This window comes from Eumetopias jubatus, unplaced genomic scaffold (genome assembly GCF_037043125.1).
Source record: "Eumetopias jubatus isolate StellerSeaLion01/CBP00866 unplaced genomic scaffold, mEumJub1_p1.0 scaffold_6, whole genome shotgun sequence".
In the NCBI taxonomy this organism is placed as follows: domain Eukaryota; kingdom Metazoa; phylum Chordata; class Mammalia; order Carnivora; family Otariidae; genus Eumetopias; species Eumetopias jubatus.
Genome location: NW_028274812.1, coordinates 129019325 through 129035923, shown reverse-complemented (window position 1 = coordinate 129035923; position 16599 = coordinate 129019325). Strand labels below are relative to the sequence as shown.

General features: G+C 40.6%; 1 pseudogene; it reads right to left on the bottom strand.

Annotated features, from left to right (window-relative positions):
• Positions 1-15426: 15426 nt before the first annotated feature.
• LOC114223872 (ferritin heavy chain pseudogene) lies at positions 15427-16311 on the bottom strand (annotated as a pseudogene).
• Positions 16312-16599: the final 288 nt, after the last annotated feature.

The following is a 16599-nucleotide window of genomic DNA, read 5'->3' as shown; positions in this document are numbered from 1 at the left end:
GAGGTGAAAAGTACAACCTACCAATTACGCACCTCTGGCTACCATTACGTGGTAGCCTCTCCTATAGCTTCCTGAGCTCCTTTAGGTATTCCCAGGAAGGTGAACGGCTTCCAGCTAACCAAACATGCCAGGTTTGGGAAGACAATGGCTTCCATTTATCTTTCTCTAAAGATGATAAAGGAAGATAAAAGGATGAAATAAAAGATTGACATGATACATGGAATCCAGACATATACACATTAGTTGTCTAAATTGGCTCACCTCATAGAAGGTCCCGTGGTGAAGGTTGGAGATCAGAAGACTAGAGTTCCGATCTTAGTGCTACAATTTACTTGGGCAAGAGATCAATTTCTTCACATGCAGAATGGAAATAATAATCTTGCCCTGCCAATGTTATACTATGTGAACATTCTTGAAAACAGAAACATTATATAAAGCTAAGGTATCACCCATGAAACCAAAAGCTCTTTGCTAGATGGAAATTTTAGCCTTTAGTGTTTTTGTCTTTAATCCCCCATGAATCAGTAAAACTCCCTTTTGCAGACATTGAACCTTCATTCACATAAAAAGCAGTTATTAAACATCCACTATGCGGGACGCCTGGGTGGCTCAGTGGGTTAAGCATCTGCCTTCAGGTCAGGTCATGATCCCAGGGTCCTGGGCTTGAGTCTTGCATCGGGCCCCTTGCTCATCCGGGAGCCTACTTCTCCCTCTGCCTGCTACTCTCCCTGCTTGTGTTCTCTCTCTCTCTCTCTCTCTCTCTGACAAATAAATAAATAAAATCCTTTAAAAAAATAAAAAAATAAATATCCACTATGAGCCTCACCATAGGCTCAGCGTCGATCACATGAAGATGAATAAGGCAGGGCTCCCTTTCTGCAGGATATCAAGCCTGTGATAGGAAAACAAATCATTCCAGTACGTTCCATACCTTATTAAAAAGGCATGTTTATAGAATCTTGGGAGCACAGAAGGGTTTAGCTTATTTCTTACAACCAGGTTTAAAAAGTGCCCCATCCAAAATCTGGCAAAGTCCTCACTGGCTGACCTAACTAAGGTCAGCTATTTTTTTCCCTGCCACTTGTAGATACGTCCCCTTGTACTGTTAGAGACAGATCACTGACATGTAACTTTCTCTCTGGCCGACCTTAGAGATGACCTTGTGGTTAGGTGAGAGGCATCAGTCAGATCCTGAGCATATAAAACTAAACAGAGCACCTTGATTTCAAAGAGATTAGGAGGGATCATTTACTTGCTTAAAATCCCATGGGAACTCTCTCATATCTCTTTGTTGGTGAAATGATATGCCTTAGACACAGAAAAGATTTACAGCCCGTGAGTTAAAATAGCTGTTCCGCCTGCCAGGGGAGCAGTATTTTAACAAATCAGAACTACTAAGCTAGGATTGGAACTATAACATGAGGTAAAGAAAATGCCTCTTAAAATAGCTGACAATTTAATTTTGGGTTTAATCTTTGCTTTTTCCTTCTTGTGAGTAATATACAATCCTCCAGCAATCATTAAATCTGGGTTCTCAGTATCCCCAAAATAAGATTGATCTCTTAAAGTTGAAACTACTCATTGAAGAAAGCAATTTGATAAACCACATAAATTTCATCTCAAAAATAGAAAAATGTTGGCAAAACATATATATATATATATATACACAATAAATAGCTTTATTATCCTTGGTTCAAATGTCTTTCAGGAACCAGAGAATTTTTCTGTTTGTAGTGGTTTTTCGATTTTACCAGGGGAAGGGGGTTAACTTTTAAAAACATTAAAAAGCTGAGAGAAACTTCTCAAATACGTTTTCTGTCACTTGTAGTGAGAAGATTTGTTGGGGTTGCCAATTGTTTTGGTTTTCGCACAGGTCATATCTAATAAATGGTGCTATCCTTTAGGTTTTAAGAGTCTGGGGTTTTTTTATTGCCTTTAATTGGGTAGCATAGATATTGGGGATCTATCCATGCTTTCCTGCCTGATCCTCTTTTGCATTAAGAGCCCGAGTTGCAAGGTTGAGGGCTTGGAGGTTAAGGGCATGGGTGATGGTGAGCACAGCTTTGGACCACCAAGGGGCCACCCACACCCTTGGCCAAATGACTTCTAACCTGCCACGCTAAACAATAACTCACACTAATTTTTAGTGGGTAAGGCAGACAGTCAATACACACAATACAGGTGCCAAGTAAGTTAGCCTTTTAAATATGCCCTCAAAATAATTTTTTAAGCTCATCATGATTGTGAGGAACTGTCAGTCTGTCACGTTGGGACAGGAACACTTACTCAAACTTCTATAAATATAAAGTCAAGATGCAGATGATTGCTGGTAAACCCAGTTACCCCCAAATGCCACATGGATATATAATGTGTTAATAGCCACGTGAAGAAAATTATGAATAGCTACTTAGCCTTTACTGAAGGAATTCAAAACTGATGTTCCATAGAGAATTTCAGAAACAAATGCTGCCATAAAGAATTTTTATAGCAGCTGTTCTCAAAACTTTTAGAGCCTTGGAACTCTTTTTACAAGGGAAGCCCTGTGAGAGCAGCCAATAGCCAGAACAGATCATGATAGTGCCAGACTGGCCATAGCTTGATGGGAGCCCACGGTCCTCCCTCTGCACCTGCCCTGTGCCTTCTGGTGCTGTAGCCCCAGAAAGATTTCCCCAACTAAAGTGTCATATAAACCAAAACCCACATTTTATTTTTTTTTAAGATTTTCTATTCATTTATTTGAAAGAGAGAGAGAGCGCGTGCGTGCAGGAGTTGGGGGGAGGGGCAGAGGGAGAGGGAGAAGCAGACTCCCCGCTGAGTGTGGAGCTCAATGTGGGGCTCAATCCCAGGACCCTGAGCTCATGACCTGAGCCGAAGGCAGATGCCCAACGACTGAGCCACCCAGACGCTCCCAAAACCCACATTTTAATTAAAGAAAATAGTGAGTCCCAGAGAGGTTAAGAACCTTTCCTGAGTTACTTTATCTAAAATATCAGAATTCTGTCTGTTCTGGCCTCATGCCCTTTACACTATGTCAAAATTCCTGTACAGTCAGACATGAAAGCATACATTTCTGAGCAGTAATTTAGTATCAATTTAAAACCAAGGAACTATCCTATTAATCGTTATTTTCCCACACTAGACACAGAGGATGTCTGGAAATTCAGTCACTACAAAATCATCAGCCTGCTCTGCAAAAGTCACACCAAGAAAACGTACTCATTATTTTTAGACCTATTTCTATAGGTGAGGTGAGGTGAGTGTTTTTCTTGGTGTCATCAAATCACAGTGCATGTTTTTGTTTTGTTTTGGTTGGTTTTTTTAAAATACGGCTTCCATCATGAAGAAAAAGTCAAATCAGGGGTTCATATACAAACAACATAAAATCAGAATGGAAATGAAGCCATAAATGATCTGACATCTAATTCTGGGTAGAATGTAATGCAAAGGACATGTCACCTGGTCTCTGAAGTGACCATCTTTCAAAATTATCGATATTCATAGGCAGAATAGCACGTTCTTGCAGTCATTATCATTTTATTATCAGGAAGGATTTATTGCAGTTATATTATTCGCCTGCTGCAGAGAGAAATGTCCACATAGGGGAGTTTAAAGAATAAGCTCCTGTCTTTAATTATCTTGACATCTGAAGCATGTAATGCAGGAGACAAAATATGAAACATAAACCAACTGTTAGTAGTAACAAAAACACAGAAGGGAGCACCTAAATACAGCAGGAGCTGGAGGGGAAAACGCTCAGCTTCAACAGACTCTCCTAACCTAGGGTTGCAATAGTTTCATTTTGTCAGAGACTTGTTAAGATCGCAGATCTGGGGGAAGAAACAGAGTTTCTTCAGAACAGAAACAACTGAGGCAGTGAGAAGTTGCATTCTTTATCCAGGCCCTGCCTGTGGGGGGCAAAACCTAGATTAGACCCGAGAGTTTGCTAGCAAATCAAGTAAAAGGTTTGCTTAGAAGGATGAATCTAAAGTTAGGGATTCCCCCTTCCCCACAACTGTTTGTTTGCTGTAAAAAAAAAACTCAGAGGGGCGCCTGGGTGGCTCAGTTGGTTAAGCAACTGCCTTCGGCTCAGGTCATGATCCTGGAGTCCCGGGATCGAGTCCCGCATTGGGCTCCCTGCTCAGCAGGGAATCTGCTTCTCCCTCTGACCCTCTTCCCTCTCATGCTCTCTCTATCTCATTCTCTCTCTCAAATAAATAAATAAAATCTTTAAAAAAAAAAAAAACTCAGAAAAGGTGGAATGCAGAGAAGCTAAGGAAATTCCATCTATAACTATACCATCCAGATGAGGCAATCGCACTATGCATTTCTGGTAGATTTCCTTCCAGTTTTTTTTTTTTTCAATGAATTTTTTTTTTACCTGATGTCAGATTCTATATATAAATTTGTATCCAACTTCTTAATTTAGCATTATACCATGAGCATTTTCCAACCTCATTTAAAATGTCTTGTCAGCATTGCCTTAAAAGGTGCTTGCCATTTTGTTGTTTGTTTTTAAAAAGACTCTTTCAAAGTGGCGAGGCGCAGATCCTGGGGCTTTCTATAGGAGTGATTCACCCTGTTCTAGAATTTTTCACATCAATAGCAAGTAGCATCCACTGCGGATGGGAAATGAGACAGGGAGAGGCCAAACTGAAGCAGTGAGCCATCAACACGTGGAAGGCACTAACAACAACCACCAAACAGGTTTAGGAAAACAACCCTGCCCTGTCAGGGGCCAGCAAGTCCTTGCAGGGTCTTCCAGCAATCCCTCTGTAGCCCTCAGTATAAGGGTTGCAGACATCCGAAACCAGAGGGCTTTCTCCTAAAACCTTTAGGAATCCGCGGACATTCGTACTTGGGAAGCTCTGAAAGACTGGGCTACTTCTGGTTTCTTTAATCAGCTCCCCAGGACTTTGTGAACTGAACACCCATCTCCAAATGAGAAACCTTCCCTTCAGCAAGATTTGGATTCAAGAAAAAATCATGCAAATCAGGAGGAGAGCCCACAGGACTGTTTCTTCTGCTGTAAATTAGTGCCCATTGCAACAAACCTAACGGGATTTGATTTGTGCATTTTTAATGATTTGCAGAATTTTCACCCGAAACAGTTAAACCACGTTGACATCAGACAGAAAGGTTTCAAATTTAGGAAAGAGTTATAGCACAGTTCCACGGCAGTTTCAACAAACCCGGTGAAGCAGTTCTGTCTTGCAAAGGTGGGCGTGGAGAGCTACACATCATTCTGGTTAAACCTGTCTGGCGGCTCCCTGAAGTTTTACCTGCTTAGCAATTTGGCTTTAGCTGGAATCAAGCAAAGCATCTGGAGTCCTTTCTCACCAAGGTACTGAGGAGAAATGTCACCTGTCATCTCTAAACAACCTTTTATTTTGCTTTACCGAATAAGAAAAAAATAATCTCGTGATTTAAAATTAGGATTACTGCATTCTTAAAACAAAAATCAATATTTCTCTTGGGTTTGTAGCCCTGAGAAAATATGTAATATACCAAAGGAGGGTTTTTTTACGCCTCTTTTTTTAACTACCGAGGGACTTGTCTTTGTAAGAGGGAACTGTATTAACATGGAAAACATCTCATTCCCATTGTTATCATTAAAAATAAATGTTAAGAGGATGGATGTAGTCCATTTATATAGTCATGGATGTAGAAAGAAGACAAAAGTATTGTAAAGTAAAAAAAAAAAAAGGATGGGGGCCCTTGGCTGGCTCAGTTGGTACAGCGAGCAACTCTTGATCTCAGGGTTGTGAGGTTGAATCCCATGTTGGGTGTAGAGTCAACTTAAAAAGAATAAATTAATTAATTAATTAATTAATTAAATTTTAAAAGTGATTCATTTTTTTAAAAAGGAAACTTTTAAGCTATATATATAGTGTGGTCAGACTGTTTACATTAAAAAGTATGTGTTAGAGGGGCGCCTGGGTGGCTCAGTTGGTTAGGCATCTGACTCTTGGTTTCTGCTCAGGTCATGATCTGAGGGTGGTGAGGTGGAGACTCACATGGGTCTCCCCGCTTATTGCAGAGTCTGCTTGAGATTCTTTCCTTCTCCCTCTCCCTCTGACCCCCCCAAATAAATAAATAAAATCTTAAAAAATAAAGTATGTGTTAGAAAAGACATATAATGTAATCTTAAGGCATAAAGCTTATTAATGGAAGATGAGTACATAGAAGACTTATTTGTTAGAGTATACATTTCTAATGATAGATCTGTAAAATAAAAGTATGCAATTTTTTAGGAAAAAGGTAGCTTTCATATCTAGTTTGGAAAAGAAAAGTGGGATTCCCCAATATCCAAGTCTTAAAAATTTGGTATTCATCAATATGAGAATAATAATTCTAATTCCATTTATTTGTACAGCAGCTTATGGGTTTTTTTCTTTATTTTTAAAAATTGTAATAAATATATATATGGCATAAAATTCACCCTTTTAACCACTTTTGAGTGTACAATTCAGTGGGATTAAGTACATTCACAATGTGTGCAACCATCACCACTATCCATCTCCAGAACTTTTTTGTCATCTCAAACAGAAACCCCGTCCCCGTTGAACACTAATGCCCTCCTCCCCTCCCCTAACCCAGCCCTTGGGAACTCCTCTTCTATTTTCAGTCTCTATAAACTTGACTATTCTAAGTTCCTCATATAAGTGAATCATACAATATTTGTTATTTTTTGTCTGGCTTATTTCACTTAGCATAATGTCTTCAAGGTTCATCCATGTTGTAGCCTGTGTCAGAATTCCCTGCTTTTTAAAGGCTGCATAATATTCCACTGTATGTAATGAGCACATTTTGTTTATCCATTCATCTGTTGATGGACATTTAGGTTGTTTCCACCTTTTGGCTATCGTGAATAATGCTACTATGTTGTTTTTTAAGTAAAATTATTATAAACTTATTCCTTTCTTTACAATTCCCCCCTCCTCCCAGAATTCAGAACTGTACTTTTTTTATTTTTTGCTTTTGCTTAGTTATCTGTTATCGTTAATTTATTCCCCAACTCTCCCCTAGTTGAGTAAATATTTTCTCAACACGAAGATTCACAACAGGTATTCTATTAATTTCATCTGCTTAAAAAAATCCTTCCTGGGACACCTGGGTGGCTTAGTTGGTTAAGCGTCTGCCTTCGGCTCAGATCATGATCCCAGGGTGTTGGGATTGAGTCCCGCATCGGGCTCCCTACTCAGCAGGGGAGTCTGCTTCTCCCTCTCCCTCTACCCCTGCTCGAGTGCTCTCTCTCTCGCTCACTCACTCTCTCTCTCAAATAAATAAATAAAATCTTAAAAAAAAAAATCCTTCCTGGTTGGGGAGGTGGGAGGTGGGCGAAATTGGAGAAGGGGATCAAAAGATACAAACTTCCAAATACAAAATAAATAAGTCACGGGGATGCAAGGTACAGCCTGGTGACTATAGTTAATAATACTGTGTTACAATTATGAAAGTTTCTAAAAGAGTAGTTCTTAAAAGTTCCCATCACAAGAAAAAAAATTTTTTTAACTATGTGTGGTGATGGATGTTTACTAGCATTATGATAAAAAAAAAAATCCTTCCTGGAGTCTTCTGACTTGCTCTGATCCTCTTCAGACCTGCTTCTCCACAGGTAACCTGGGAGCTCCCTTAATTGTCATTCTAAGGCTTCCTTTGCCTGCCATGTTGTTTGTACCTTCTGTTTTCTGGATCCCATGCCTTTCACTCTTGGTTTATTCCCTCATTTTGATAGCACTCACCTTCCACCAACTTTACTGAGAAGAAGTGCATGGAAAATACCTTTTTGGAGAACTTGTGTGTCTGAAAGTATCCTTATTCCACCACATACTTGATTGATAGTTTAGCTGGGTAGGGAACTCTAGATTGGAAATCATTTTCCCTCAGATTGTTGGAAGCATTGCTCTCTTCTGTTTGCAGAGTTGCTTTTGAGAGGTCCAAAGCCACTCTGGTTCTTTGTACATTTTATGAAACTTTCAGTAATTAGAATGTTCTATAATTTTTATTTATTTTTATAAGATTTTATTTATTTGACAGAGAGAGGCACAGCGAGAGAGGGAACACAAGCAGGGGGAGTGGGAGAGGGAGAAGCAGGCTTCCCGCTAAGCAGGGAGCCCAATGCGGGGCTTGATCCCAGGACCCTGGGATCATGACCTGAGCCGAAGGCAGACGCTTAATGATTGAGCCACCCAGGTGCCCAGGATGTTCTATAATTTTTAGATAATAACATTTAGGGAGTTCAACACCCTTCTTGTTTGGTCCCCTGAGCAGGAGAAAAAGTGTATTATGTTCTCAGAGAGTTCCTATAGGAACAAAGTCAGCAGTCAATAAACATGGCAGTTATTAGCAGAAGGGGAAAGTGGATATTCCTTTTTTCCTCCCTCCCTTTTCCTCCCTTTCTCCCTTCATCCCTTCCTTCCTTCCTTTTCTTCTTTCCTTCTCTATATTTCTTTCCGGAGATGGTTCCTTTATCTAGGAAAAGTACTTTCCTCAACAGAGACAGACTTCTTCCTTGGAAATGTAACAAGAGCAAGCAGCTTGCTCTGACCCTACTTCCCAGGCTCCACCTGCTTGCTCCTGGTCAAATGAAAATGGAGTGGCAAGGAAAGGTCCACAAGGGCACCCTAGACACAGGAGAAAGAGGAGTGGCCCGGTCTCACTCTCACCTCACCGGGCTTCACCTGTGCTCTCTATCACCAGGGGCGCCATCCAGCACCAGCTGTCCACCTTCTCTTAGCAGGTCCGCCCCAGCCCCCCTCCAATCCCCACCTGGCTCCCACTCTACCAAATCTAATTCACCTTTCTCCATGCAAGTGAGTCTCTCCTGTTGGCAATTTAACCTCCTCAGATCAGTTACACATTCCATAGGCTAATCCATTTCCTAACCCTAACTACTGTTTATCTTCCAAACTCTCTAAGAAAATAAAATCCAGTCTGGTCCCTAAATCACCTTTACTTCTTGACTCAGTTAATGCTACATGCTCCATGCCTCTCATCAATCTAACCCTCCAATTTAAGCTTGTCTCCTCTCCAGCTAAACATTCACCTGCAATGATTTTCAAAATGTCATCTTGTATATTTCAAGTGTCAGTATGCCTGTTGGTAAATGGTTTAAATGGCCACATTAAGAATTCATAAAGAATAGAGAAGACACAGGGACTACTGCCCTTTCCTTAATTTGCCCTTTGTCTCTCTTTGTTTCCATAGTGGTCACAATGGTCAGGGACTTGACCATGTCCCATTTAGAGTGGATTGCCCCATTCCTTTCTCCACTCCATACCACACACCAGCACCAGACTAACCTGGAAAGTTCTCCCCATGTCATTCTCAAAATCTTCACTGACTCCCCACTGTCAACAGATAAGATACACAATCCCCAACCTGGCACTCCATGCCCTCACAACTGTATCCCAACCTACCCTCTACACTTATTGTATTTTCTCACTTCCATACCTTGGTTCATACCCATTCCCCCATTGCAATGCCCTCCTGCCTTTTCCGCACATTCTTCTAGATTCACCTCAAATCTTGCTTCTTGGGGCGCCTGCGTGGCTCAGTCGGTTAAGCGTCTGCCTTCAGCTCAGCTCATGATCCCGGGGTCCTGGGGTCGAGCCCCACATGGGGCTCCCTGCTCAGCGGGAAGCCCGCTTCTCCCTCTCCCACTCCCCCTGCTTGGTGTTCCCTCTCTCGCTATGTCTCTCTCTGTCAAATAAATAAATCTTAAAAAAAAAAAAAAATCTTGCTTCTTCATGAGACCCTCCCAGGTCACCAAAGCTTGTAGTTCATTTTTAAAATTCATCTTGCTACCTCTCTCTCTATCCTTCCAACCCTTCATTCAGCAAACATTGGTTGTTTTGTTTTGTTTTGTTTTGTTTTGTTTTGTTTCTGAGTACTTATTATGAGTCAGGCATTGTGCTCCTGCTAGATTCTGAGGAAGCAAAAATAAATAAGTCATCCTTCCGAGGCTGGCAGGATTGACAATCTAAAAGAACAAATAGTAGCTACCATTCATTTTGCACATACTGTAGACCGGGTGTAGCACAAAGCATTGAAAGCACTTTGTCAATCATCTTCACAATACCACTGTGAGGGAGGTATTAAAATCCTGATTTTGTTGATGATAAAATGAAGGCTTAGCAGGGTCAGGTTATCTGTCCGTGGTCACTCACATGGTAATTGGCAGAGGCAGGAATAAGAGTCTATAAAAGCCTGTCCTAACGTCCAGACTCCTAGGTGACACACTCTCTCTCACCACATTGCCCAGCTCTTTCTCTCTTTCCCCATTCCTTCCTTCCACTCTTTCCTCTGAGCTCAAAGCATTTGAAAATTGATCATGTACTACACATTTTTCTTTGCATTTTCTTAGCTCATTATTTAATTTTTTGCATACTCATACTATCTTTCCCCAGTGAGAGTTGCAAATGCCAAGAGACAAAGGGAATTAGGAAACGATGTTGTAAAAAATATTGTGACTTTTACAGAGTAGGATTAATATATTTGTTCCATTTGTAATGGTTTTATAATGTGAATACCTCAGTATTTTATGGAGCTGAGAGGAGCTTATCCATGAATTAAATATAAATCACTCACACTTCCAAACCATGACCACCAAAGTTTTAAATTATAAGGACCATTTTATTGTTAAAAATTGCAAACCTGCTCATATGCAAAGTTATGCTTCTGACAGCAACTGATGGAAGAAATAAGTAATGACAAAAAACTTCTATGAATTTAACAACACTTTAAAACTTATGTATATTTTATTCATCATAATTTCACATTTTCATACTTTTGAAAAATACATGTAGGCATAAAACATTATTTATGCAGTTATAGATAATGCTTGCAAACCCTTGACAAACACTTATCTCTTCAGTCATCCACATCCCATAACCTAGAAACCACTGATCCATGAGTTTGCTGACCCTGAGCCAAGACTGGACAGGATGATGTCACCTTGTGAAGGAGCATTCTTCCCTTCTAAGTCCAGAATTCTTTTATGGGGAAGAATCTGAACTTAGGGTAGAGCTCTGACATTTATCTGTCTTCTGTATCCAGCAAGAATACAGAAAGCGGGTGGGGTCTCAGCTCACTGATTATGCTATACATTTGGTAGAAGTGTTGATGGAATTTACAGTAGTGGATTCAGTGGGTCAAATTTATATACAGTTCAGCAAATTCATTTTAACTGGCGCTTACCTCTCCATAGTGCAGATCGCAGAAAAATCTGAGCTAACGGATATCAGTTCAGTCAAAGCTGAAAATGTGCCAACTGTCAACGGATAACAGAGTGCTTGCCATGGGAAGAAGAGACTCACCCTCCCACCTCATGCCTTCTGTTGAAACTTTTATCGTAAATCTTTGGATTTTATCTAAAGGCAAGGCTATATTATCTGGTTAGAGAGTGTTTCCGAATGGACCTGCAAGAAATCATGGGAAGCATCAAATATATGACTTACTGTATAACAGGAAAAAGCTACTCAATACTTTTTCGCATACAGCTACCTAATTCTTCCTTAAAAGAGGCCTAAAGATCCTCCTGACATGAGACTTTAAACCATAGGCAACACCCAAATGTAGACTCTCATTCTCACCAACCTGGTAGAGCTGAAAGGAGAAGAAGCAGTCTAAAATCCAGTAAACGATTACCCCCACAAAGAAACAAGCCCATGCATACAAGGCTGCACTAGAATGTTGTTACTTAATTGGCAAAGGGATCAGGTTTAATTGGAAAAGTAATAATGATCTGGATTTATTTAAATCTAACCAACCCAGAGCTTATCTTTATTTTTTTATAGAGAAACATGCACAAAACTATTATCTTCACCCCAAAAATGCATGTAGACCTCTCATTATGTGCATACCATAATGAAAAGCAACAATACTCTATTTTAAGAAGCCACATGTTTCTTATACTCTAAAGGTCAGATCTATAAATATTCTATTCAGGCTTCCAAGTCTCTGTACCATATGAAGAGCAGAACTTCTCCTTGGAAAGTCCAGCCTTAACACAATGCCTGGCACATAATAGGGCTCAGGAAATGAACTAATGAATGAGTTAATGAACGGGATGCCTATGGTTTCAGCAAACAGTTGTATATAAACACAGACATTCTGCCTTCATTTAAGAGCAGAGTCTCAGACTCAGGCTGATAAACTGAAAAGCCACACATTCTAAAAGTGGGTTTTCTACTCATTTTCCCCTTCCAGGTATAGATTTCTTATAGTCTTTATAAAAAAATATTTAGGGGTGCCTGGCTGGCTCAGTTGGTGGAGCATGCGACTCTTGATCTTGGGGTTATGAGTTCAAGCCCCACCTTTGGGTGTAGAGATTACTGAAAAATAAAATCTTTAAACAAATAAATGATCTTTAACATACATTTATTTCTCTTGTATGAAATTATGACTCTAATTAATATTAAAATGACACCATGGAATATTGAACTCACTGACTAGTTTTAATAATAGGGACTTAAACTAATCAAAGGTTGTCATTTTAATTGGAAAACTTAATTGATGGTGACATAATGGATTTTCATAAAACAGGGATGATAATTTTTTTATTGAGGTATAATTGGCATATAATATCCTATTAGTTCAGGGGTACATCATAGTGTTTGATATCTGTACACACTATGAAATATTCCCCATGACAAGTCTAGTTACTACCTGTCACCATGCAGAGTTATTAAAATATTATTGACTCTATTCTCTATGTTGTACTTTTCATCCCTGTGACTTATTTATTTTATAATTGGAGATTTGTACCTCTTGATGCCATTCACCTATTTTGTCCAACCTCCCACCCCCTCCCTACTCTGGTAGCCAACATTTGTTTCCTGTATCTATGAGTCTGTTTCTGTTTTGGTTTTTTTGTTCATTTCTTTTGTTTTTTAGATTCCACCTATAACTGACATCATACAGTAAGTATTTCTTTCTGTTTGACTTCTTTCACTTAACCCAGTACCCTCAAGGTCCATCTACATTGTTGCAAATGGCAAGATTTCATTCATTTTCTATGGCTGAGTAATATTCCATTGTTTATATATCTTCTTCATTCACTGATCTATTGATGAACACTTGGGTTGCTTCCATATCTTGGCTCTTGTGAATAATGCTGCAATGAAAATAGGGGCATATATATCTCTTCAAATTGGTGCTTTCTTTGGATAAATACCCAGAAATGGAACTACTGGATTTTTTGAGGAATCTTCATACTGTTTTCCACAGTGGCTGCACCAGTTTGCATTTCTACCAACAGCACACGAGGGCTCTCCTTTTTCCACATCCTCACCAACACTTATTTTTTGTCTTTTTTGATAATAGCCAATCTGACAGGTGTGAAGTGATATTTCAGTGTGGTTTTGATTAGCATTTCCCTGAAGATTAGTGATGGCGAACATTTTTCATGTGCCTGTTGTCCATCTGTATCTCTTATTTGGAAAAATGTGTATTCAAGTCCTCTGCCCGTTTTTTAAAAAATTGGATTGTCTGGGGTTTTGTTCCTATGTTGCATAATTTCTTTATATATTTTGGATTTTAACTCCTTTTGGGCATAAAATATACCAATATCTTCTCTCAGGTAGTCAATTGTCTTGTTGTTTTGTTGGTTTCCCTTACTGTACAGAAGCTTTTAAAATTGACATGATCCCATTTGTTTATTTTAGCTTGTGTTGCCCTTGCCTGCTTTTACATCAAGAGCAGAAGTAAGGGGCACCTGGCTGACTCATTTGGTGGAGCATGTGACTCTGGATCTCGGGGTTGTTGGTTCAAATCCCACATTGGGTGTAGAAATTACTTAAAAAAAATCGTAAAAAAAAAGCAGAAGTAAAAAAGGGATTCCCTGAGGTTATATGTGCCTGTTGTGTGATAAATAATAGAATTAATTCAAGGCAGTGTGTGCAGTGGTGATTAATTCTGGAGAGCAGGATGTGTTGAGGAAGGCTTGTATGCAAGGACAGAGAAGGCTGTTTACTGAGGACGTAAAAAGAAAAAAGAGAAGTTGAGGCAGGAAAAAAAATAAGAAGGTGCACACATGTGCACATCTTGCTTCCTCAGTGGCCAAATGATTAAACAAAAAAGACTGACCCCATCTGTGGGAAAGACGTTTTTTAGCCTTTGAGTTCTTTGGCTTTATATCAAACTGGTCCAACTTATAAGACACAAAGGAAAAGGCGAAATAACTAGCATTCTTTAGAATTGAGATTGCTGAGGTAAAAATATTACCAAGGAAAGTCTCTGTCCATGGGAGCAGATTTAAACTATTAAAATGGAAAAGTTCAAAGGCAGAAATATTCGTGTACGGTGTTAGGATTAGGGTAGTGGTTACCTTGGGGAGTAACCAAGGGGGCACCAAAGAAAGGGTTTTCTTGGGTTATGGTAGGGTTCTATTTCCCAACCTGGAGACGCAGTGTGTATGCGCGTGTGAAAATTCATCCAACCATAACTCTTATGATTTGTATGTATTCATGTATGGATTCTACACTTCAACAAAAGAATTTACTTAAAAGGCCTATTTCAAGACATTGCATTGGTAATTGAATCTGTATAAAAGAATGAGCAATTTCAAAGCTATACATAGTTTTCTTTAAAGAAGGTGCCTGAGGAATAGATACTAATAATTAAGAGAAAGAGTGCCTATTCATGAATCAAGCATTTTGAGCTTCCCAAGGAGATGAGAAACTAGTCACTCGTAATTAAAGGAAGTATGGAGCTACACTTACTCTAGGGCCAAAACGGACTGGTTAGAGAAAAGTCTAGGCCTCTGTAGGTCACAGCGTCAGCTAGCCTGTACTTTTCTAATTGTTTTCTTCTCCAGTATTATTAAAGACCTTTTCAAGCTGCTGGTAAACAGTGAATACAGATTAGTGGTCATTAATCAAGGACATGGATCATCCTAATGGGGTTGGCTCAACGGGTAGTTTCTGTTGGTCTTACTTAGTAGTTGACTGATCATCAGGGATGACCGGGGTATGACTACAGCTGTACCACAGCCATGTTCTCTCTCTGAGGGAAACACTGTTCTCATTCTCCACCCCACACTTAGTGGATGAAGAAGGCAAAAGCAACACAGCGACACAGAGACCCCACACTCAGACTTTCAGACTTGACTGTGACTGTCTTCTGATCTCTTCTGTCCAGGGCCCTCCTCCACTGACCTGAGTGGCAGCCTTGGGACAGCTCTCAGCTCCTAAAGCCTTCCCTGTCGGGCACACCTCTTTACCCTGTTTCCTCTAACCTCAAGAATTGACAGAAGTAAATTTAAAAAAATTTAAAAAAAGAATTGGCAAAAGAAACACGTAATTCGTCTTTATGGAAAAAAAGAAACTAAATGGATTTTTATTATTTTCATACAGAAAGGTAAAAATCGTTGCAGCATTACATGGTGGTGGGACTTTCAAGGGAAGTGTTTTTTTGGGGGGGGTACCAAATTACTTTATTTGAAGAATGGTACAAATGAAAGAAGTTAAGTAGATGTTTTGGTACAACTTATAGAAAAGGTAAAGGTAACCCCAACATGCATGCACTGCCTTGGTGACCAGGGAAGTCACCCTTGTGGCTATGGGAAGACAGCCTAAGGCTTAGCTTTCACTATCACTGTTTCCCAAGGTGTGCTTGTCAAAGAGCTACTCTGCCATGCCAGATTCAGGAGCCCCCATCTTGCGCAGGTTGGTTATGGGGTCACCCAATTCTTTGATGGATTTCACCTGCTCATTCAGGTAATGAGTCTCAATGAAGTCACACAAATGGGGGTCACTTTTATCAGTGGCCAGTTTGTGCAGTTCCAGTAGTGACTGATTCACGCTCTTTTCCAAATGTAATGCACACTCCGTTGCATTCAGCCCGTTCTCCCAATCATCACGGTCTGATTTCTTTCTTGATATCCTGAAGGAAGATTCGGCCACCTCCTTGGTTCTGCAGCTTCATCAGTTTCTCAGCATGTTCCCTCTCCTCATGAGATTGGTGAAGAAAATATTTGGCGGAGTTCTTCAAAGCCACATCATCGCGGTCAAAGTAGTAAGACATGGACAGGTAGACGGAGGAGGCGTAGAGCTCCAGGTTGATCTGGCGGTTGAGGGCGGCCTCCGAGGCCTCGTGGTAGTTCTGGCGCACCTGCGAGGGGGACGCGGTCCTCATGGCGGCGGCTGAGAAAAGGCGGCGGCGAGCGGCGGCGGGGGCCTTGGAGCGGTCCGAGGGCGCGACGAAGAGATGGCGGAGGGCTGGCTCTGAACGGCCGGCCGGGGTGGGGGACGAGCGCCGGGTTCCGTCCAAGCACTGTTGAAGCAGGAAACCGCGGCGACTCTCGGCGGAGACTGTGTCAAGGGAAGTTTATCGGTGTTCCATAAAAACACACACCTGCTTCAACATGAGCTTCTTACATGACGATTCTGTGCAAGGTTTCATGAATAGCAAGGAGTTGCAGAGTTTTTACAAAGTTTGAAAACAGAAACTCCAGCAGCTCAGGGGTGGCAAGAGTGGCTATGTCCAGCTGGCTCAGCCCCGCAAAGGCTGCGCTGTCCCCACAAACACCCAGGTGCTCCCCAGCATAGCCTCTGCCAAGATGCCCGGAGGAAAAAGCAGTGCAGCTCAAGAGCCAGG